Source organism: Lolium perenne, chromosome 6 (genome assembly GCF_019359855.2).
Source record: "Lolium perenne isolate Kyuss_39 chromosome 6, Kyuss_2.0, whole genome shotgun sequence".
Lineage (NCBI taxonomy): Eukaryota > Viridiplantae > Streptophyta > Magnoliopsida > Poales > Poaceae > Lolium > Lolium perenne.
Window position 1 is genome coordinate 114,118,730 of NC_067249.2, and position 25,135 is coordinate 114,143,864.

General features: G+C 42.8%; 2 long non-coding RNA genes across 2 annotated transcripts; both read right to left on the reverse strand.

Moving 5' to 3' along the window:
- Nucleotides 1-11,845: 11,845 nt before the first annotated feature.
- Nucleotides 11,846-13,595, reverse strand: LOC127326068 (uncharacterized). The gene is made up of 4 exons (XR_011746466.1): nt 13,227-13,595; nt 13,042-13,138; nt 12,800-12,876; nt 11,846-11,930 (listed from the first exon to the last, which is right to left on the reverse strand). It is a non-coding gene; the product is annotated as an uncharacterized lncRNA (long non-coding RNA).
- A 6,167-nt stretch (nt 13,596-19,762) lies between these two features.
- LOC127326067 (uncharacterized) lies at nt 19,763-22,070 on the reverse strand. The gene is made up of 4 exons (XR_007867565.2): nt 21,687-22,070; nt 21,502-21,598; nt 21,260-21,336; nt 19,763-20,133 (listed from the first exon to the last, which is right to left on the reverse strand). It is a non-coding gene; the product is annotated as an uncharacterized lncRNA (long non-coding RNA).
- Between the last annotated feature and the right edge of the window lie 3,065 nt (nt 22,071-25,135).

Genomic DNA, 25,135 nt, shown 5'->3' on the forward strand with positions numbered 1-25,135 from the left:
ACATAACAGGGAATTTCGGACAGCTAGTCCGGGGTCCCCACACGCCGCCTATGTTGTAGGCGACGTTGTGGGAGCCATTGCGGCGGAGGCAGAAGATGCGCTTCCACAGAGCCCAATTAGGATGGACTCCGAGGAAGCATTCACAGAGGGTAATAAAAATCGAGACATGGAGGATGGAGTTGGGAGTTAGCTGGTGCAGCTGCAGCCCCTAAACAAAGAGGAGACCGCGGAGGAACTCATGAATAGGGGGAGAGAGGCCGCGAATGAGGTGGTCAACGAAACTGACCCGATACTCGATTGGAGGCGATGGATAGCTTTCCTCCTTGGGGAAGCGCAGCGCGTCCTTCTTCTTCGTGAACCCGAGCTTCTTCAGTAGGTTTAGGTCTTGGTTGGAGATCTTGGATCTCTCCCACTCCAGATCTTCCGCCGCCATCTTCGACTCGGGGCTGCTGTGCCTAGTGAGTCGTGCGCGCGGTGGCATCAACAATGGCGTAGGCGAGAAGTGCGAGTGTGGCTGAGCTCAAGAAGTGTTGGGCGCAATGGAGGATTTTTGCAGAGGAGAGCAGAGGTGCGGTGCGAGCGAAAGGACGAACGGAGGAAGAAGATGACCTTAAATAGGGGTTCGGCGAATCGACGCACCATTGGATGAAAAAATTGTGAGATGGATGATGTACACGTGGATAAGGGGTAACAACGTATTTTCACTATGAAGGAAAGGAACAGGCGCTACAGTGCGTGCGCCAGGAAAACTGGAGGACGTGTGTCCCCCACTTGCACGACGTGTCAACTTGATAAGGATTTTGGGCCAGCAAGACAGAGAGAGAGCAGTACTCGCGTCTTCCCGATACAGTGATCGTGGCTATCGCCAGCGATGATGTCACCTTGGCAAGAGAAAATCTCGGCTGTGAAGATTCATAAAAATGGCGGCAGTAGAAGATTATTGATTATTTCAAGAGCCTTTGGTCAAATACAAGTTTTTGATCAAATGCTCGGGGGCTACTTTGGAAAAAAGAAAAATTGGAGTATGACAAAATAGAAATGGCGAGAGCCTATGACCAAATACAAGCATTTGTTCATAGCCTCGGGGGCTACTCCCATCGGGAGCGCTGGTCGCGCACCCGATAGATATGAAAAGTTCGAGAAAGAATGACAATATAGCGACATAAGGCGTTAAAGTGTTGAGCCTACAACCAAGCACTAGTCCTTGGCTGTAGCCTCGGGGGCTACTCCCATCGGGAACGCTGTTCGCGTGCCCGATGAAATTATAAAAAAGAGAGAAAGAAGAAGAAGTGAGCATATTTCGAGTTATACAAATAACTCTGCATATACTCCCATCGGGAAGGCAAGATAAGTCATCCGTTGACTCAATAAAATGTGCTATTCCAGCAGCCGAAAAAGCACTCGACAATATATTCTCAGAGCGCCAAAGTTGCGAATAATCTCTGAATGCCGCAAAATTTTGCGAAGGTAAGACCCCAGATCCGTTCTGAGCGGCGTGGCACCGTCTCTGACGTCGGTTTGCTACTTTTTTCCGTATCAACAAAAACGAAGAAAAATCCTACCGGACGCGTTAGGTACCCGATAAAATATGACTGGGACTCGACAGATGGTAAGACCTTAAGTGGCACCTGTCGAAGTTAACACCAGTATCCCGAGATCATGTCCAGGGACGTGATCTTGAAGTAGGTTTTTGCGGATTGCCACTAGAGCAGTTAACTAGTACCTGATCCGTCAGATGAACTAGCCCCAACTACCATACCCTGTACAATATATAATTGCGTATCTAAAGATATGTGATAAACTCGACAGAGCTATTGAATGATTAAAGTTGGAGATTTTCCCTGATTCTTCGATTCAAGCAAAATCTCGGGGGCTACTGACATAGGCATCCCCAATGGGCCTGCCAAAGATGGTACCCGGGGTTTAATGAAGGCCCACGACTCGATGAATATGAAGTTCGGAAGCCCAAGTTAGTATTAAGGAAAGTTAGAGTTGTATTAGGAAATACATACTTGTAATTTTACGGGATGAGGAAGAAACCTTCCCGGACTCTGTAACTTGTGTATTACGAATCCCTCGGCTCCGCCTCCTATATAAGGGGGAGTCGAGGGATAAAGATAGCATCGATTCATTGTCTCACGCAACCCTAGTTTTTACATCATCGAGTACTTTTCGGCTGAAACCTTCGAGATCTACTTGCCTTCTACTTCCGACTAAAACCCTAGTCTACAATCTGTAGGCATTGATAAGTTAATCCCTTGTCAGTAAGAACAGCAAGAACAACAAGAACAGGAAGAACATCCAGAGCTGTTCAAGCTTTCCAAAAACCACCAGGAATTAATCATCAAACCATCCAGAACAGTTCCAATGGGAACTGTGTTGTTAAGCAAGTCACAAGGATAAGCATCACAAGCCAGCAGGAGGAGCAGGACAAGCTTCACACATCAACCAGAAGCAAACCCTCTACATCAGCAACTTATCTAGGAGCTGGAGTGAGGTATACACAAAAGAACCTGAGCAAACACATGTTTTGCTCATCAATAAGCATACACATGCATCACAGAAGCAAAAAAGGGTAGAAACCCTGTTTGTGTCATCATCTGGCTACCAAGCCATTTGGTGCTAGCAAACAAGTGACATAGCTAGAAGGAAATCAACCAGGGAACAAAGATTCTGTCAACACGGTGACATAACCAAAGGAATCCATCATGGATTCATCCCATCTAACCATTCAGATTCACCAAGCACCTACAGCTAGTAAAGCCATCAGAATATTGGACAGTTATCTATCCAGTATGATTTCAACATCAAATAACCTAGCAGCCTATGGAAGACTACCAGGATCTTGCATAGAAGCATGCAATAAAGGTAGGAGCAACCATTTCTAGCAGATCAAGTCTGCTAGGGTCACAATAGCTACCTAGCCACAGAGAAAAGCTTACCAAAGCCTCACATCATCACCCAATAGGGTTCAGCATGAGCTAGGGTACCCAACCAGTGGTTGGCATCCCTCTAGCATATCAAATCAATCCATATGATCATCACTGCTAAGCAGTTCACATCACTTATCCATTTAATACATCAGGACTACATAGATAAATGAAACATTTAAGTAAACCATGCACCAAGCCTTGCTTATGATCCAATGTATCATTGTAAGCAATAGTAAAGGCTTGGGCAAGCACAAGCATGCACCGGCACAAGCCTGAGCATCACATATATTCTAGAAGAGCAACAGTAAGGGATCCACAAGCAATAGCAACCACCAGTACTTGGTGGAGAGATAAATCCACCAGCAATAGCAGTATATGAACTGAAACCATGCATACACATAAGCCACTAGGAAGTCCTGGAGATCACAGGATCATCCAAAGCCACAATTAATCAACCAATATATCATAGATAATTAAAGAGATGCATTACAATTGTATCCAGAAGCACACCATCAAGAGAGGGAACTGTCTAGCCAACAATCATGCTCAATTGAGCATTTCTATGAATTACAATTCAAGGAGTACCACACCAGAGGCACTGGTTCTTGCAAGCATGCAAGGATTACCTACTGTAATCAAGCCAGGGGCCAAGAAGTGATCATACATGATAGTCTAGCATCAGTAGCAATAATAAGAATAATCTAACAGGCCATGAGCATCACATAGTGCTCATGAGCTATTGCACATGAGTCACAACAGTAGTAGAGAGCACAGCAGCAGCAACTAGCTTAGCATCGCAGCAGCATCACACGCACAATAGCAGCACACGCACAACATCATCACACGCACAATAGTAGCAGAGAGCACAACAGCAGCGGTCAACAAGCCAATGCAACAACACGGCATGGCATCTCCATGAGGAGAGGCAGCCGCAGCTCAACTAGGAGGAGGAGTAGAGAAAGAAGAAGGACGGGGGCACTAACCTAGAGCAGAGCACCACGGCGTCACCGTGGCGGCACGGCGGCACAGCCAGCCACGGCAGCGCCAAGCCGCAGCCAAGCCAGGCGTTCGCCGAGCGCAAGCGCTCCAGCAACACCCCGACGAGGCGCACAGTGTCACCACAGCGTCCAGGGACGCCGGCGAACGAGGAACCGCCGCGAGCACTGCGCAACCCTAGGCGCAGTAGGGTTGGGGCAATCGGAGGAGACCATCTGGTGCGCCGTCGAGAGGCGGAGCGAACGCGACCGATCTCGTCGCCGCAGGTGGCCGATGTCGGTCAGGATAAAGCGGCGACGGCGCGGGCGACGCGAGCGACACGGGAGCCATTTAGGGTTAGGGTTTCTGCGAGCGAGAGAGAAGAGTACGAATAGGCCGACCGAGCCGGACCGAACGGGTCAGTTCGACCTAACCCGTTGGGCTCCACTGACAGGTGGGCCTAGGGGCAAAACTGTCTTTTTACAATTTTGTGAAATACAAAAACTTTGAATAAAGATAGAAAATGGATAAGAACTCTAAAAAAATATGAAAACCACTCAGAATCAAATTCTCTATCATAATAAAATATGAATGGGAATTTTTGAGACAATTAAAGATAAGTCATATTTAAAGGCAAGAAAATAATATTTTAGTCATTAAAATCAACTTTATATTTTTAATGATAAAAATAAGTCCATTAATGCATTTGGACTTTAAAAACACCTTGACAACATTTCAAGGTAGTATTTTACCCTAAACAGAGTATCCCTAAATTGTTCTTAGTAATTACCTCTTACATAAAATAATAAAGCATCGTGAAGGGGGAAACAAACCCTAAAAGCTGAATCGTGCATAATTGCTTCTTTAACCATTGCCCTTATCGGACAATCATGCTTCTTTCAGAAACAGAGGATCAGGGTCAATCCAAAGCATCCAACTGCATTACATCGCAGTTGCCAGGTAAGTTCATCGCTTGCTCATGTCATTTGAGTATTTTTACCCAATTACTTGCAAAGTACTATACTTATCACTCTTGCATGAAAAGAAAAAGTACTACTTTCATAACTATGAATATGACTCGTCATATTCATGGAATGTGTTGACATGGTGGAGGTTCCATTGCAATGGGTTTATATCCATTTAGGATCAAACAACAAATGTCGTCTAGTGATTCTTGTGCTGTAAAACTCGTGTTAACCATAAGATTTCGAGTGGGACGGAGTAGTCAATTGTATTTCCACCTCTCGTACATCAACGGATGCGCTTACCGTAGACACATGATCCTGAAGGACAAGCGGTGGGGTGGGGATCCCATTCTAATTCCCCACGGTAATGCGGTCTATGAGGGATTGTAAGGGTTGTCCGGATTAGTCTATCTATGGTGTATAGGGCATGGCAAATAAATTATTCGAAATGGTCTACCTTATTGGTATGGGATTTCTATTTTCGTGCCCTCGGTTCCTTAGTTGTGCTCAGTTTTCCCCAGCTCCTTAGTTTTTCCTCAGTTTTCCCCAAGACCTTGTCTGAAATTATCACAGGTGCTGTAACGGCCGGTTGCCCGACGGTTGACCGTTATCTTCTGACTAGTGGTGCCACGTAGAGCCCGCAAAGATCGCTGTATCCCTGACCAAAACGCGCACGAGTGGGGCTTCGGTATATCGAATGACAAGTGGGCCATGGTGCTGATACAAGGGCCAATACATGGGTAGGAATAGATTTTTAAACGGAGCTCTACAGCGATGGCACGGAGGAGGTGGCCTGCGGGGTGCCGAGATGAGATTGACGTCCACAAAGAACTGCATGAGGCGAGACCAGACGCATTAGATAGATATGAACTAGACGCGTTTAACCATGCAAAGAAGAGAAGAAATGGTCGACAACATCGATGACTACCTCAAAACTTTGGTGACCGATCAGAACCGACACGAACGCGAGCAATGTAGAGAAAACTAGTGTCTCTCCTTTCTGGCGTGTATAGATGGGTGCTAGAAGAGTGTGGTGGCAAAGGGAAAGACCTCGCGGTGGTCTGTGGCGTCCAGCATAGCGGGGCGGCGTGGCCATGCCCACAGCGGCGTGCATGCATGTTCGGCATTGGCATCAGCATGTACGTTCGGCATTGGCCTCGGCGGTATCTCTGGTGTGTCAGTGATCGAATGAGGGGACGGGATTGAGGGTGCATCCCGACGGTGACCTAGCAGTGGCGGCAAGCATAGCCGTCCTGACCATGCCGATATCGGCATCGGCATCGTTTGGAGGCTGCGGTGCTTGAATCAAGGTGGGATTTGTTTCTTGTACGCCAAAAGTGATTTGAAACAAGTTTCGTGTTGAAGGTTAGGTAACGAAAGTTTGTAACTAAGCCCAAAATTATACTAGCGCCATGGTGAGGTTCTTTTTGATAGAGCTATATGGTTGGGCAAACTTTTTTGACACTTTTTAGATAGGGTTGCTTGTTGTTACACGTATGGCATCATGTATGGCAAATTTGGGGTCATTTGGAGATGTTTGAAAAAATCACTTTGCTTAAACGCATGCCGTTTCGTCTCACTGAAACCAACTTTTCTAACAAGGTGATTTATTCTACCTTCTCTAAATGACCTAAAATTTCATACAGCTGATCTTCTATACATAGATAGATAGATTGTTTCGTTTTTACATTTTTCGAACTTTTTATTTCCCTTTATAATACCCAATTGATTTTCAGGTCAAAACCTCGAAAAACAGCATCATGTATGGCATCATTTTCGCCCTAAATTTCAAATTTTGTGAAACTTTCCCTTTTAGATATTCCTTGTTGTTATAGATATGGCATAATGTATGCCAAATTTGGTTAGGTCTCACTGAAACCAGCTTTTGTAACAAGTTAGGCTTTTTCGACCATCTCAAAAGGGATTTTTTTTTCTACCTTCTCTAAATGACCTCAAATATCATAAAGACGATCTTCTATACAAAGATAAGTAGATTGTTTCGTTTTTACATTTTTTTGAACTTTTATTTCCCTTTATAATACCCATTTGTTTTCAGGTCAAAACCTCGAAAGTTAACATAAGTAGATGGTGAACCCTTCCAAACTTCAAATACAGAGATAGATAGATTGGTTCGTTTATCATTTTTACCGTGAATAGTAATGGCTAGAAGAAATCGGTGATGGTTTATCATTTTTTGCGTGAAAAGTAATGGATACAACAAATCGGTGATGGTTTATCATTTTTTTCGTGAAAATTAATGGTTAAAACAAATCGGTGATGGTTTATCATTTATTGCGTGAAAATTAATGGCTACAACAAATCGGTGATGGTTTATCATTTTTTGCGTGAAAAGTAATGCCTAAAAGAGTTTATAATTTTTAGCGCGTGAAAATGAATACAGAAAACCGCCCTTTAGCATACTTAGAGAGTGGAAGGTAACCGCCGACAGAGAGAGAGAGAGAGGGGTTATCCTGCCCGTTAGATCATACGATCAACGGTCGGCGGGCATGATCCGCGTGACATGGGCTAGACCAATCAGGGCAATGTTGCACGTGTGCGAGAATTTGTGGAGGGAGAGGGCAAAACTTAGTAGTATCAAGAAACCAAGGGCACCTGTGTAATAAACAGACTAAGGGATTCAAATATGAGATTTAAAAATGGAAAATGCGTGTTTTGTACAATGAAACCCATATTGGCCTATCTCAAACTATTTGCAATACAAATATACATGATTGTGAGAATTGTGGCCTCATTTAGACAAAGCATGTTTTGGGGAAAGCTGTTTTGGGAAGGGCTTATTGTGGAAAACCATGCACCTTCATAGCTACTAGGTGATTTGAGAAGGCCTTTGAGAAGTGGAAATTTGTGGTAAAACTTGATTTATCTATGACTTATCTATGTTTTGAGAACTGGCAATTTGTGGTAAAGACTCCATGAGTGTGTGCCACGATTTTTCGAAATTTTTTGCACATTAAATGACTCATTTAACTAGTTAATCCCATTTGTTGACTGTCTGTTGACCAGCCACTTGAGGGTAAAACTGAGCATATTGCACTAGCCAGTATTAGCTCTCAAGGGGAAAACTGAGCACACAAAAAATGTTAGTATAATACTCGAGGTTATACCTGAGTATATCTAAATTTCCAGGGTTAGACTCGCGGACGCGTGTTGCGGTGCAGAAATGGAAGACGTGCAATTGTTGACGCGTATATGCGGGTCGCGGTGCAGAAGTCGAAGACGTGCAATCGTGGACGCGTGTCGCATTGCAGAAGTCCTAGACGTGCAGACGTGCAGCGGTGGACGCGTAGGACGCGGGTCGCATTAACCACCCCTCGCCTTTATAGACGCCTCCTCCCACTATCTCGGTCACTCTCACTCGCCCACGCAACGCCGCCTCTCTCACGTTCCATCTTCTTCTTCAAAGCAAAAAACCCTCTCCCTCTCCCTCTCCCTCTCCTCTACCGGCGAGATGGACAAGGAGAATGCCAATCCCATCGTCCACGGCACCGTCGGCTCCAAGCGCGACACCTCCCTCTTCGACACCGTCCCCTCAGCGGACGTTGCCGCCATCCCCTCAACGGACGTCGCCGCCTCCTCCGCCGGTGCATCGGAGGCTGTTGCCGCCGGTCGCGGTCAGATCCCGCCAGGATATGACCCCTACGAGTATGTGCCGTACGTCCCGCCCCCGAACCCCTACGACACCTCCATGGAGGACGCATGGGGCGAGGTAACTACGGTTTGCTTCCTTTTTTGTTCCCCATTCCTTTTTGAACCCTATTTTTGCTGGTGTAGATGGATCTGTAGATGGATGAGTATTGGGCTAATATTTGCGCCGATTTTATTCCATTTTGCTTTGATCCCTTCTTGATTTCGTTTAAGATTTGGGGTTCGTCCGTTCGGTTAATTTATGCAAGTAATAATGGGATCTCAATCAGTTAATTTATGCAAGTAATCATAGGATCTCAATCAGTTATTTTATCCACGAATCAAAAGATATCAACCGTTTAATTTTGCAAATAATCTGGAATGTGTTCAAGTTCAGGTCTGGAATCTGTTTCTTTGCCTATGATGAATCGGTGGGAACAAATTTTTACAGGGAGGGTTCAGCGAACCATTGCTGTGTACAAATTTGTTGTGCATGAGCTTTGGTTCGCTGACTACATCCCTGTAGACATATAATCGTGTCCACTCTAACTGAGACTGCCTCTGTTTTTCCTAACTTTGTTATCATGCACGTTAGTCATCGTTGCAACTCATTCACTAATAGTTCCTGTTTGATATGGATCAGCTGTCTGGCAGCGACGTCGGCAGCGACGACGAGAACCATGACATCAAGACTCGCCAGGTGCTGCGGAGGCATCAGGTCGGCCAGTACGTCTCCTACTTCGCCAAGGGTGTCTACAGGTACCCCTTCTGCACTAGGAGGCTCGGCAGCACTGACTTCAACTGCCTCCTTACGCATGCCGAGAACATCGGCAACACCTTCCCCAAGGTCGGCGCGTCGGTGAACCCCCACTCCTTCTGCGCCAAGCACATGGCGCTCGGCATGCACCTCCGCAGCATCCAGCGGGTGGAGATCTCCACCGAGCGCATGTGTGGGGACCCCGGACTAGCTGTCCGAAATTCCCTGTTATGTATACAGTTCACGATCCCATGATCAGTGCGCCGTGAACACATAACCGAACTGATATCAAATTACACCATCCATTACAAAGCGGAATAAGAAAATTACAATATGTTCACATGACCAGTACTTACATAATAGCCTCGGAGGGCCTAACTAAACATCAGAGTAACATCATCACTTCAGCAGCGCAGTACCCAAGTTATCTGCCATAACCCTACAGGCAACTGACTGGGAAGACGTTCCTAGCTCGCATAGACGTCGCCAACTCCTTCTTCATCCGTCGTGTTCCTCCAAATCTGGCCAAGTAAATAGCCAGGGACAAAGCCGTGAGTACATTGGGAATTGTACTCGCAAACCATCAAGAAGGTGAATACAAGTCTAACTAGAGAAGACAAGAGGGAGAGAATAGTTTCTCTTATGGATATAGCATGCATGAGAAGAGCAGTTTCTCTTGTGGATATAGCATGCATGAGAAGATCAGTTTCTCTTGTGGATATAGCATGCCGGCATCTCAAGTGATGCAGATACTATGGTGTTTTCAAAGACATCATGCTAACCTAATAAGAGGGAAGGTAGCATACCGCCCTCTCAATTGATTGGGACGCTAGGGAAGTCCTATGACATATCTATATCTTTATTGAAGAAGAGTTAGCATATCGCCACCTCATTTGATGGGAATGCTAGAGAGATCCTATGACATATCTATATCTTTATTGAAGAAGATACTTCAAAAGAGTTCTACAACATAAAACACTAGGATGGGGGTAACCCAATTTATTTCCTTTCCGACCATCTCCATATGGTCAACCAAACCATTCCCGTACCCTTCCGGTACTACGAAAACAAGTTCATTTCTTTCCTTTGTCAAACACTTTCATAAACAAAACACATTAGGCTAAGCAACAGCCATTCCAACCGTCCATGACCGCGGACACGGCTATTCGAATAGATTTGACTCTGCAGAGTTTGCACACTTTCCCCACAAGATCCGCGAGTTTATCATGTGGGCACCATCCCTGCATATCAACTATGCCATGACAAAAACTCGGACATAGCCTTTCGCCTATTCGACTTAGCACGGGATCCTACCCTATGGAGTATGTACCTCCCCGGCACCGTGGCAGCTCACCTCCTTTGAGCGTGGCTCCACCGCCAAGCCAGGAGACCCATAGTGTCTTCCGGACGGGTCAGCCCCAAAGGCCTCCCGTTATACTATTGTCTCCACCAACGACAATCCGGATTCAGGGGTAACCTTACCCTTATATAGTTGTGCGGTGTCCCATGTTAAGAAGAACAAACTACGAGCTAAGCCCCGTCCCACTCCAGGGTAATGTGGTTGCGCGGGTTAATTGTCACGGGTGAATACTTAGGCGCCAAAGTTTTCGAAAACAAGATTTTCTTTTCAACCATCTTTGCCAAGATCCTTTCCTTTCATAAACACACACTTGGGTAAGTCCAACTCACCCAAGGTTTTCAAAAACACTTACAACAAGGTAAACCTTGAGGGGTTCCCATCCTATAGTTTCATGAATGGAACTAAAAAATCACCATGGCCGAGATGAAGGTCATCACGCCCATGAGGGGATGTGTGAGTGGCGTAAAGAGGATCATACTTGCTTAAGGTAAGCATGTATAATGACAACATAAGAGGAAACATTTTCAGATTGGTGGTGCTAAGTGTACAAGTTAGATAGTGGAGTATCACTATCCAACCTACTTTCCCATGGGTACACGCCATACTTCTCTCAAGTTGAGAATACGCCAAGATCATGACATTGATACCTCTATACTACAAAGAGGGTGGATGTGGTGTAAGTTACTATCTTGAGATGGAACATGCTCAAGTTGAGCATACAAGATAACCAAGTGAAATAGCACGGCCATGATACCATGCATCCCATAATCACAAAGACAATAGTGGAGTATCACCACTAGGGAGTTCCCCACTTGAAATCACACATAGATGACATAAATAGAGAGAGTAACACACATAGAATTAAGGTGCTTTGGACATCAACAAATGACATACAACTAGACACCAAATCAGAGATCAAAAGATGGCTTGCCTTGGCTTATTTGTCCCCGGACTTCTTCAACTCCATAAATATAAGAATCCCAACAATATAAATAAAATCCTCGTCCGATTCCACTTCTTCTCCGGAATTGTTCGCATCTATCGCCGGAAAATATAAAAGGAACACAATCAATCACATTGCATCAACAAGACAACATTCATCAATCAACAACTAACCATGCAGCCAAGGTATAACATACTAAGGACCTATAGATACCACCAAACAACTTTAAGAGTTTTAGTTTAGAAAACCCCATTTATTTACCTAGTAAAGATATGAGTGCATCACAACTTAGCAATTGCCTCTCTCGGGTATCACCATGGTATAAACCAAATATCCCCTGGTAGATAACATCCTAAAGAGGACAAGTGCATTAGTTTGACATCAAATACATTCACAAAGCATTTTCAAACATTTTTGGAAAAGTAGAAAACAGTTTTCCTAACTTAATTTGTTCCCATAACACTACAACCAAAATAGGAAGCAAACCATATTCCACATCATTTGGAAACTTAAGCAAAACAAAAGAGCTAATTTTAGGTTGCAGAGGTTTTGTTTTGCAAGCATAAAACAAAGGTTGCCCACCTCTACTAAAAAGAGTTGGTCAAGGGTTTTAGATAAACCGAAAAGTTTTGTTTCAACAATGCATGTCACACATAAACATTACTAACAGCAACAAATATGTATGAACAGAGACTAATAATATTTTTCCTACATAGCCAGTACTAATACAAGACTAACCCAATTGGAAGCACCCAAAAATATTAAACCTACAATTTTAGGAATTTCTTTGAATCTGACTGTACAGAAAACAAGATCTGTAAGCCATAAATCGTAGAAAAATCCTAAAAATATGAGGCCACTGGCATTCGAAAGATATTTAAACAGAGATTCACACACAACTGGATTTGGGTTCAAATTATTTCTGAAACTCACACAAATGGATTTACAAGTTTACTGCATGTTTTCACCATTTGCTTTAACTATGGAGTTGCAGAACAGATAAAGGTTTGAAATTTGTTTGAGATGATTAAGAAAACATTCAGTAATCCTACAGAATTGGAATCACTCAATTAGGTTCAAAAATGGATTTTTGATGAATTAATATCTAACAGCCATGTCTGCAGAACACACAGAAGAAGTTTAATTTACCAAAAATCATACGCAAATCACAAAAATATGAGGTCTTCTGCATCTGGAAGGTATTGAATAGGTGGTTCTTACCCAGTTGGTTTCATTCAAAAATTAGTTTCCAAGCTCCTGGTTTAATTCGACAAAGTCAGATCTGACCAGATCTTGATCTGCGAACCATTTCAGTTTCAGGAGGTCAATCGAAGTGAAACCACCGCCAAAATGAAGGTACGGGAGAGGGCTTTCAACCGCAGTTGAGTTTGCTCAAAAAGGTTTTGTAAAACGGAAGAAATCTCACAAACAGTGATTCTGCATGTTTGTAGAACTTTATTTACCATGCAAAATCCGTAACGAATTTGAGGATGAGACCAACACCAAGTTGTAGATCTTTTCAATACCTATCTGTGGAACTTGGAATCACCCGATTTGGATCTGCACACAAGATTTGACGGATTTTACAAATTCGTACCAGAATCTGAAACAGCAAGATACAGAAATTACTGCAAGGTTTTGGACGAACTTTGCTCAAGAACTTCAGATCTGAGGATAGCTCAACCTTCTCCATGCTTGGACCAACATGCACCTGCATCAAGATCCAATCTTGTGAGAGGGGAGAAGAGAAAGGGAGCTGGATTCATCAAAGGTTAGGGGAGAAGAGAGTGAGAGAGATGCTCTCATGGTGAGGATGAGCTTGAGGAAGGAGGGGAGCTCCATCTTGGTGGCTTTCCATGGCCATGGCCGGCCATGCAAGCAAGGGGCAGCAGCATTTCGTGGGGAAGTGGTGGAGGAGAGTGTGAGGGAGTGGAGGAAGAGAAATGAGAGCCAAAGGTGAAGGGGGTGGCCGGCCAAGCTCTTTATATAGAGGGAGAGGGGTGGCTGCCTCCTTTTTTGATTGGCCAAGGTGGGTGGCTGCCCATTTAATTGTTGGGGTAGTTGGGAGGCAAGGCTTGCAAGAGAAGAAAATGAGGAGCACAATGGCTTGCCAAAATTGTCATGCCAACACAATGGCTGGCTCCATTTTTGCCAAACACAAGTGAACAATGAGAGAGGTGCACAACATTCACGTGTATAGACCAAGGCATGATGTTGAGAAGATAATGTCAATGAGTGACTTTGATAATGATAAAAATAGGAGTAGATGCATATAGATAAAAAAGGGGTATGAAGGTGACATGTGCCATGAGAATAATCTTCACCACTTTGGTGGAGACCAACTTATGATGAAGATAGTTCCCAAGGTAGAGTTAATGAATAGAAGTTTTCATTTGAATTCAAACTTGGAAATATTGGGGTTGACCACATGCAACAATGCATGAGCATGTCAAGGTAGATGGGATGGTGATGGTGGCTTAGCCAATGATAGAGTAGGATTAAGAGAGATGGTGAGTGAAGTATCCATATACTCACAAGGATGAATATATTGACATAAATCATCAATTTATGAGATCAAGGTGATGATGGAAGAGAATATAAAGTACTCTACAATGAGAGGTCAATTGGAAGTGGTTTGAGAGTATCAAATGATTATCCATTTGATCAAGAATTGGAGGATGGAGGGGATACAATGTGGTGGATTAGAGATGTGCATAAGATGTGCAAGGGTTGCCATTTGAAAAAGAGTTTAATTGAAAGGTATGGGACACACCTCAATTGTCTAGAGACAATTGGGAATGAACCCAAGTGAAATGGAATCTTGAAGATGTTGGGAGAAAACTAGTTGGAACATATGAGTTCAAAATATTCTACTTACTTTCTCAAGTAAAGTAGAGTTTTCTCAATTTTAAAGTAAACAAGAAATGGTATAGGTACCATAAACAAGCCTTTTGTTAAAAACAAAGAAAAATAGAGAGTAATGTTTTAGAAATCAGTGCTTGGTAGAAATGGGATGAAAAACAAAACCCATTTCAGTTCTTTGTTTTCTTTGAAGAAATATCTTGAAAAGATTTAATAAAACTAGAGGTAGTTTTGTGATGAAACTAGAGAAGGAAAATCAATTGGGTTTTTGAGAAAGAAAACTAATTTAGGGAGAAGTGTTCTCAAGGGTAGATGGTGGCTACAAAATGTACCCATCATTCCCACTTTTGGTTTTGTGAAGATTAAACTTGAATAAAAATAAAAACAAGAGGTAAAAGAGGAAGAAGTGATCTGGTGCTGGAACATGGGATAGGATACCAGATCAAGTTGAGTATATGAGTTGCAAGGATTGACTGAGACATGCAGGACGTGGAGGTCGAAGAGGGTATTGCATAGATGGGATCCATGCACTGAGATCAACAATAACAGTTGTGGGTGCTTAGAGATCAATTGCCAAAGTCTGGACATTTTAAGCCTGTCAACACAGATGGTCGACATGGCCTCAAAACCAACAAGGATGAGTGGGTATAAGAGAGGGATGTAGCTAGGGGTAGATGATCCCAAGTTTTGAATTAAGTATGATTGAGCTATCTTGTACCACAAAGAGGAAGATCATGATGGCACACTCATGTTACCATCAGAAGAAGAGTTTGATGTAGTAAAAAGGAAAACAATTTTACCTAAGTCACACATGTGTTTTATTAGGTGAGTTGTATGTCTGACCACTAGAGGTGTTGTTCTTTGAAGCAGCTCAAGACAAAACTCAACAGGCAAAACAAGACAATACATCTACCAACAGATCAAAGCAATTCATCTTAACAGACAGATCAAGGCAATTCATCTAATTGGCTTAAAGAAAAAAAAATTTTGTTCCCCCCGATTTTTGCATTAAGGACAATTAATCAAGGTTGCAAAAGTTGGGGTGTTACAGATCTTCCACCCTTAAAATAATCTCGTCCCGAGATTACTGAGCGTAGAACTAGAGGGGTTGTAAATTTTAACTAAAGTTAGATTCCATTCTTCTGTAGATGTGCCGTTGTAGAGAAGGTATTTGCTTCATCTTCTATCAGACTTGATGGATTTCTATCGATGGCGAGCTTCATGAAGAGATTGACTACTCCGTGCAGATGTTGGATCTGTAGCTTCTTAACGATCCTAACGGGGTTCATGATTTTTAGGAGAGTTAGCTTAAATTTAGTGGAAGACGAAGTCTTGCACCCTTAAAATTGTTCAGCGGGGTTCCTGAAAACTTAGAGCCTCAGCCACGGGTCTTGTCAGGCGCTTTTGGAGGAGTCAATGATCTCTCGTCTTGAGTCGAACTTCTTCAGAGAAAGTTGTGTAGTCCACGGCTTCAAGAGGGGTTAGTGCATCCCACGTTTCCAACGGTGTGTTAGAAAGGTTTAAAATGTTAGGGTTAGCTCCAATCTTTTAGTGGAAGACGAAGTCTTTCACCCTTAATATTTTTCATCGGGCTTTCGGAAAAACTCAGAGCGTCTGCCTTGCGGTCCTGTCGGGGGCTTCTGAAGAAGTCGTCGATCTTCCTTGTTCAGTTGATGAATCTTCGGGGGCGACGTGCAGACCACCACTTCAAGAGGCACTCACGGTGTTAACTGAGCCATATGGGGCGCGCGGCGAGTTAGTAAGTTGATGAAACATCTAGTTGGTATCCATATGAAACAGCAACAGAGGTCGTCGAAGACAATCTTCAGCTTGAGGGTCGGTGTTGACCGGTTAAGAAGTGAGCGGGCCGTTTACACTTAATCTCGAGTCTCCCGGTATCTTCATGAGCTTCACTTGATGAGGACCAGATAAACCATGTGATGTAGCTTGGCTTTGACGCTATTGTCTTCTCAGCTTGTTAGACGGCGTGTGGAGGGTGATTTCAAGAAGATATCCTTGAGGTTAGCGCGATTATACTCCAAGGTCGGACCAAGTTTGTAGGTCTTCTCGCAGAGGTGCAGTCACTCTTGAAGGTAGGGCTTCTTCTTTCTTGGCGTAGTGGAGATGCTCCAGCTGATCTTGAAGGAAGTTAGCGTAGATCAGGGTAGGGTTAGTTCCTCTGATGGTTGAAAAACAACTGCTAACGGTCTAGAGTTAGAGCATTTTCGTTAATCCTATCATTGCATGTGACACCCATACAATCATAACCAGAGACAAAATATCACTAACAGAGGCTACTGGTATTTTTCCTATATGCACCGTAACAAAACAAGATCAACACAATTGGAACCATTCAAAAATATTTATTTTTCAATTTTTGAGACTCAAAATACTAACCAGAAACAGTGATCAAGTTTTATTTATTAAAAATCGCACAAAAAATCCTAAAAATACAAGGTCAGTGGCATCTGAAAGATAATTTCATACTGGTTCTAGTGCAATTGGAATCACATCAATCGGAGCTACCAAACTATTTTTATTAGCAAAACAGTACACTGGCAGATTTCCATTTTTAATTTCTGTTTTTCAAATTCCAAAAAATTAAAAAGGGCGGGAACGTCTAAATAGCAAAACATACATGCACACAACAAACAGATACAAACACTCAAGGCAGCACATTAGGGAACTACAAGCAATCAGCATACCAAACAAAGCACTCTAAGTATCTAGAGATACCTAACACGTGGGGGTAGCTCAATCGAAGCGATTGAGTTTTTCCTATCCATCCTATTAGGTTTGGGGCTGGTCCCATATGTCGACGTCTTCATCTTGCTGGCATCGACTTCAACTTGGATCCTTGTAGCATTTGGTGGTGAAGGGGCCGGGTGTTGAGTCGTTGATGTTGAAGCGGAGGAGAAATCTGTGTAGAACTTCTAGTCTCGACATCCCGGAAACATGAGGTCTTCGAAGAGGTAGCTGTTGAGGTGCTCCCGAAGTCGATATCTTCTCGTGGCTGGCCTAAAAATTACTAGTCAAGAAACTGAGGACTTGATCCCTGATGACTGCAAAAAGTGCAAGTCCACGGAGGAACAAGGTCAGCTCCCTGACAGACTTTGGTGATAACCAAAGACATGATATTATTATCTCTTTTATGCACACTAAGTCGGCCTCCAATCTTCAGTAGTTGTCGTTGGAGATACGTGAGACTTCATAAAAGGTTGATCCATCTTTGACTTCGAGTCTCCAGGCCTGAGTCGGGAACATCATCCAATCATGTAGGTTTGAAATGGATTAGACAATAGAGTAAAAAAAATTCAAACATTTTAATCAAGTGGAGAGACAAGAATTTAGAAGTCTTGAAGAAATTAGAGGAGTAGAAGCTATGCTTCCGACTAAAGAAAGAATTTGTTTCATAAATAGTTTTTCCCAGGTAATTGTTTCCTAACTAACGCCCATGCTAACTAAGGTCTCCTACAGTCAGGATAGCTCTGATACCAGCTCTGTGGGGACCCCGGACTAGCTGTCCGAAATTCCCTGTTATGTATACAGTTCACGATCCCATGATCAGTGCGCCGTGAACACATAACCGAACTGATATCAAATTACACCATCCATTACAAAGCGGAATAAGAAAATTACAATATGTTCACATGACCAGTACTTACATAATAGCCTCGGAGGGCCTAACTAAACATCAGAGTAACATCATCACTTCAGCAGCGCAGTACCCAAGTTATCTGCCATAACCCTACAGGCAACTGACTGGGAAGACGTTCCTAGCTCGCATAGACGTCGCCAACTCCTTCTTCATCCGTCGTGTTCCTCCAAATCTGGCCAAGTAAATAGCCAGGGACAAAGCCGTGAGTACATTGGGAATTGTACTCGCAAACCATCAAGAAGGTGAATACAAGTCTAACTAGAGAAGACAAGAGGGAGAGAATAGTTTCTCTTATGGATATAGCATGCATGAGAAGAGCAGTTTCTCTTGTGGATATAGCATGCATGAGAAGATCAGTTTCTCTTGTGGATATAGCATGCCGGCATCTCAAGTGATGCAGATACTATGGTGTTTTCAAAGACATCATGCTAACCTAATAAGAGGGAAGGTAGCATACCGCCCTCTCAATTGATCGGGACGCTAGGGAAGTCCTATGACATATCTATATCTTTATTAAAGAAGAGTTAGCATATCGCCACCTCATTTGATGGGAATGCTAGAGAGATCCTATGACATATCTATATCTTTATTGAAGAAGATACTTCAAAAGAGTTCTACAACATAAAACACTAGGATGGGGGTAACCCAATTTATTTCCTTTCCGACCATCTCCATATGGTCAACCAAACCATTCCCGTACCCTTCCGGTACTCCGAAAACAAGTTCATTTCTTTCCTTTGTCAAACACTTTCATAAACAAAACACATTAGGCTAAGCAACAGCCATTCCAACCGTCCATGACCGCGGACACGGCTATTCGAATAGATTTGACTCTGCAGAGTTTGCACACTTTCCCCACAAGATCCGCGAGTTTATCAGGTGGGCACCATCCCTGCATATCAACTATGCCATGACAAAAACTCGGACATAGCCTTTCGCCTATTCGACTTAGCACGGGATCCTACCCTATGGAGTATGTACCTCCCCGGCACCGTGGCAGCTCACCTCCTTTGAGCGTGGCTCCACCGCCAAGCCAGGAGACCCATAGTGTCTTCCGGACGGGTCAGCCCCGAAGGCCTCCCGTTATACTATTGTCTCCACCAACGACAATCCGGATTCAGGGGTAACCTTACCCTTATATAGTTGTGCGGTGTCCCATGTTAAGAAGAACAAACTACGAGCTAAGCCCCGTCCCACTCCAGGGTAATGTGGTTGCGCGGGTTAATTGTCACGGGTGAATACTTAGGCGCCAAAGTTTTCGAAAACAAGATTTTCTTTTCAACCATCTTTGCCAAGATCCTTTCCTTCCATAAACACACACTTGGGTAAGTCCAACTCACCCAAGGTTTTCAAAAACATTTACAACAAGGTAAACCTTGAGGGGTTCCCATCCTATAGTTTCATGAATGGAACTAAAAAATCACCATGGCCGAGATGAAGGTCATCACGCCCATGAGGGGATGTGTGAGTGGCGTAAAGAGGATCATACTTGCTTAAGGTAAGCATGTATAAACATTTTCAGATTGGTGGTGCTAAGTGTACAAGTTAGATAGTGGAGTATCACTATCCAACCTACTTTCCCATGGGTACACGGCATACTTCTCTCAAGTTGAGAATACGCCAAGATCATGACATTGATACCTCTATACTACAAAGAGGGTGGATGTGGTGTAAGTTACTATCTTGAGATGGAACATGCTCAAGTTGAGCATACAAGATAACCAAGTGAAATAGCACGGCCATGATACCATGCATCCCATAATCACAAAGACAATAGTGGAGTATCACCACTAGGGAGTTCCCCACTTGAAATCACACATAGATGACATAAATAGAGAGAGTAACACACATAGAATTAAGGTGCTTTGGACATCAACAAATGACATACAACTAGACACCAAATCAGAGATCAAAAGATGGCTTGCCTTGGCTTATTTGTCCCCGGACTTCTTCAACTCCATAAATATAAGAATCCCAACAATATAAATAAAATCCTCGTCCGATTCCACTTCTTCTTCTCCGGAATTGTTCGCATCTATCGCCGGAAAATATAAAAGGAACACAATCAATCACATTGCATCAACAAGACAACATTCATCAATCAACAACTAACCATGCAGCCAAGGTATAACATACTAAGGACCTATAGATACCACAAAACAACTTTAAGAGTTTTAGTTTAGAAAACCCCATTTATTTACCTAGTAAAGATATGAGTGCATCACAACTTAGCAATTGCCTCTCTCGGGTATCACCATGGTATAAACCAAATATCCCCTGGTAGATAACATCCTAAAGAGGACAAGTGCATTAGTTTGACATCAAATACATTCACAAAGCATTTTCAAACATTTTTGGAAAAGTAGAAAACAGTTTTCCTAACTTAATTTGTTCCCATAACACTACAACCAAAATAGGAAGCAAACCATATTCCACATCATTTGGAAACTTAAGCAAAACAAAAGAGCTAATTTTAGGTTGCAGAGGTTTTGTTTTGCAAGCATAAAACAAAGGTTGCCCACCTCTACTAAAAAGAGTTGGTCAAGGGTTTTAGATAAACCGAAAAGTTTTGTTTCAACAATGCATGTCACACATAAACATTACTAACAGCAACAAATATGTATGAACAGAGACTAATAATATTTTTCCTAGATAGCCAGTACTAATACAAGACTAACCCAATTGGAAGCACCCAAAAATATTAAACCTACAATTTTAGGAATTTCTTTGAATCTGACTGTACAGAAAACAAGATCTGTAAGCCATAAATCGTAGCAAAATCCTAAAAATATGAGGCCACTGGCATTTGAAAGATATTTAAACAGAGATTGAAACGCAATTGGATTTGGGTTCAAATTGTTTCTGAAACTCACACAAATGGATTTACAAGTTTACTGCATGTTTTCACCATTTGCTTTAACTATGGAGTTGCAGAACAGATAAAGGTTTGAAATTTGTTTGAGATGATTAAGAAAACATTCAGTAATCCTACAGAATTGGAATCACTCAATTAGGTTCAAAAATGGATTTTTGATGAATTAATATCTAACAGCCATGTCTGCAGAACACACAGAAGAAGTTTAATTTACCAAAAATCATACGCAAATCACAAAAATATGAGGTCTGCTGCATCTGGAAGGTATTGAATAGGTGGTTCTTACCCAGTTGGTTTCATTCAAAAATTAGTTTCCAAGCTCCTGGTTTAATTCGACAAAGTCAGATCTGACCAGATCTTGATCTGCGAACCATTTCAGTTTCAGGAGGTCAATCGAAGTGAAACCACCACCAAAATGAAGGTGCGGGAGAGGGCTTTCAACCGCAGTTGAGTTTGCTCAAAAAGGTTTTGTAAAACGGAAGAAATCTCACAAACAGTGATTCTGCATGTTTGCAAAACTTTATTTACCATGCAAAATCCGTAATGAATTTGAGGATGAGACCAGCGCCAAGTTGTAGATCTTTTCAATACCTATCTGTGGAACTTGGAATCACCCGATTTGGATCTGCACACAAGATTTGACGGATTTTACAATTTCGTACTAGAATCTGAAACAGCAAGATACAGAAATTACTGCAAGGTTTTGGACGAACTTTGCTCAAGAACTTCAGATCTGAGGATAGCTCAACCTTCTCCATGCTTGGACCAACATGCACCTGCATCAAGATCCAATCTTGTGAGAGGGGAGAAGAGAAAGGGAGCTGGATTCATCAAAGATTAGGGGAGAAGAGAGTGAGAGAGATGCTCTCATGGTGAGGATGAGCTTGAGGAAGGAGGGGAGCTCCATCTTGGTGGCTTTCCATGGCCATGGCCGGCCATGCAAGCAAGGGGCAGCAGCATTTCGTGGGGAAGTGGTGGAGGAGAGTGTGAGGGAGTGGAGGAAGAGAAATGAGAGCCAAAGGTGAAGGGGGTGGCCGGCCAAGCTCTTTATATAGAGGGAGAGGGGTGGCTGCCTCCTTTTTTGATTGGCCAAGGTGGGTGGCTGCCCATTTAATTGTTGGGGTAGTTGGGAGGCAAGGCTTGCAAGAGAAGAAAATGAGGAGCACAATGGCTGGCCAAAATTGTCATGCCAACACAATGGCTGGCTCCATTTTTGCCAAACACAAGTGAACAATGAGAGAGGTGCACAACATTCACGTGTATAGACCAAGGCATGATGTTGAGAAGATAATGTCAATGAGTGACTTTGATAATGATAAAAATAGGAGTAGATGCATATAGATAAAAAAGGGGTATGAAGGTGACATGTGCCATGAGAATAATCTTCACCACTTTGGTGGAGACCAACTTATGATGAAGATAGTTCCCAAGGTAGAGTTAATGAATAGAAGTTTTCATTTGAATTCAAACTTGGAAATATTGGGGTTGACCACATGCAACAATGCATGAGCATGTCAAGGTAGATGGGATGGTGATGGTGGCTTAGCCAATGATAGAGCAGGATTAAGAGAGATGGTGAGTGAAGTATCCATATACTCACAAGGATGAATATATTGACATAAATCATCAATTTATGAGATCAAGGTGATGATGGAAGAGAATATAAAGTACTATACAATGAGAGGTCAATTGGAAGTGGTTTGAGAGTATCAAATGATTATCCATTTGATCAAGAATTGGAGGATGGAGGGGATACAATGTGGTGGATCAGAGATGTGCATAAGATGTGCAAGGGTTGCCATTTGAAAAAGAGTTTAATTGAAAGGTATGGGACACACCTCAATTGTCTAGAGACAATTGGGAATGAACCCAAGTGAAATGGAATCTTGAAGATGTTGGGAGAAAACTAGTTGGAACATAGGAGTTCAAAATATTCTACTTACTTTCTCAAGTAAAGTAGAGTTTTCTCAATTTTAAAGTAAACAAGAAATGGTATAGGTACCATAAACAAGCCTTTTGTAAAAAACAAAGCAAAATAGAGAGTAATGTTTTAGAAATCAGTGCTTGGTAGAAATGGGATGAAAAACAAAACCCATTTCAGTTCTTTGTTTTCTTTGAAGAAATATCTTGAAAAGATTTAATAAAACTAGAGGTAGTTTTGTGATGAAACTAGAGAAGGAAAATCAATTGGGTTTTTGAGAAAGAAAACTAATTTAGGGAGAAGTGTTCTTAAGGGTAGATGGTGGCTACAAAATGTACCCATCATTCCCACTTTTGGTTTTGTGAAGATTAAACTTGAATAAAAATAAAAACAAGAGGTAAAAGAGGAAGAAGTGATCTGGTGCTGGAACATGGGATAGGATACCAGATCAAGTTGAGTATATGAGTTGCAAGGATTGACTGAGACATGCAGGACGTGGAGGTCGAAGAGGGTATTGCATAGATGGGATCCATGCACTGAGATCAACAATAACAGTTGTGGGTGCTTAGAGATCAATTGCCAAAGTCTGGACATTTTAAGCCTGTCAACACAGATGGTCGACATGGCCTCAAAACCAACAAGGATGAGTGGGTATAAGAGAGGGATGTAGCTAGGGGTAGATGATCCCAAGTTTTGAATTAAGTATGATTGAGCTATCTTGTACCACAAAGAGGAAGATCATGATGGCATACTCATGTTACCATCAGAAGAAGAGTTTGATGTAGTAAAAAGGAAACAATTTTACCTAAGTCACACATGTGTTTTATTAGGTGAGTTGTATGTTTGACCACTAGAGGTGTTGTTCTTTGAAGCAGCTCAAGACAAAACTCAACAGGCAAAACAAGACAATACATCTACCAACAGATCAAAGCAATTCATCTTAACAGACAGATCAAGGCAATTCATCTAATTGGCTTAAAGAAAAAAAAAATTTGTTCCCCCCGATTTTTGCATTAAGGACAATTAATCAAGGTTGCAAAAGTTGGGGTGTTACAGCATGCCTCCGCTCAAGCCCAAGGCTCCCAAGGGGAGCAACAAGTGGAGGCAGAGGCAGATGGGGTAGGCGGAGTCCTGGACGTGTGCTGCTGTTGCCTCCTATTTTGTTGTTAGCTAGGGATCCCTTGTTGTTATGTTGTTAGTATGATGGTGCTGTGAAGAACCTCGAACCTGTTACTATGTTTGGCTGATGTATGCAGCTTATTATCTAGGGAGGGATCCCTATTATCTATCCATATTCTACTATATGACCGTGTGAATTTATCGTACATTCCCTGTAGATTTGCTTCTAGATTTAACTACATACATATGGACCAGATGGAGTACTAGTTTGGGCTCCCTACTAGATTTGCTGCCATATTGGGCAAACAACAAGGGCCAAAAGACAGAAATAATAATTGAAGAAAGACAGAAAAGGCAGAGAGAAGGAGGCGGAAAAGTTACTCTTAAAAGGGAAAATGCCAATTTGGGCCGAGAGAGACAAAACCCAGCTCCTGCTCATGTGCAACCAAACGCTATCTCGTCATGTCCCACGCGGTCCCTTTCTACCAGCCCCACGCGACGCGAGCCCACACGACACAGCCCCACACGTCAGCACGGAACGGTCAACTAAACGAGAATCCTGCCAGAGCTGCTTCTGCGCATTTCAAACAAGGACTTGGGGAAAACTGAGGAAAAACTAAGGAGCTGGGGAAAACTGAGCACAACTAAGGACCTGAGGGCACGAAAATAGAAATCCCTATTGGTATAGGGGAGAACAAATGCCTGGGCCGGTCTCTCCATAGATAAAGGGGAGGACATACTTACAAAAGGGTGGGTGTGCGAGGTAGCAGAGGAATATGATTGGCTAAGACCTTATACCGGGCCTCACACCAAAGGAAGTGTGGACGGGAGAGCTGCTCGGTTGGCACCATGGTTAAGATCTCTTATGGGTAAAGCAACACACCTCTGCAGAGTGTAATGAATCGTGACCTGTCACTCCTTGTTCCGGGTTTGGAACTGCGAACGCTGCCGGAAAGGAACTCCATGAAGTTCTAATAAACCAGTGAAGGCTGACGGACATAGTTCTTCTAAATAAAAGCAACCTCTTGAAGAAATGATTATCAAAACCTGCATTGGTATTAGACTTTCTGGTCTGATATCGTAGTTAGTGCATTAAACACCTCTTTTTTATAATGAACTTCT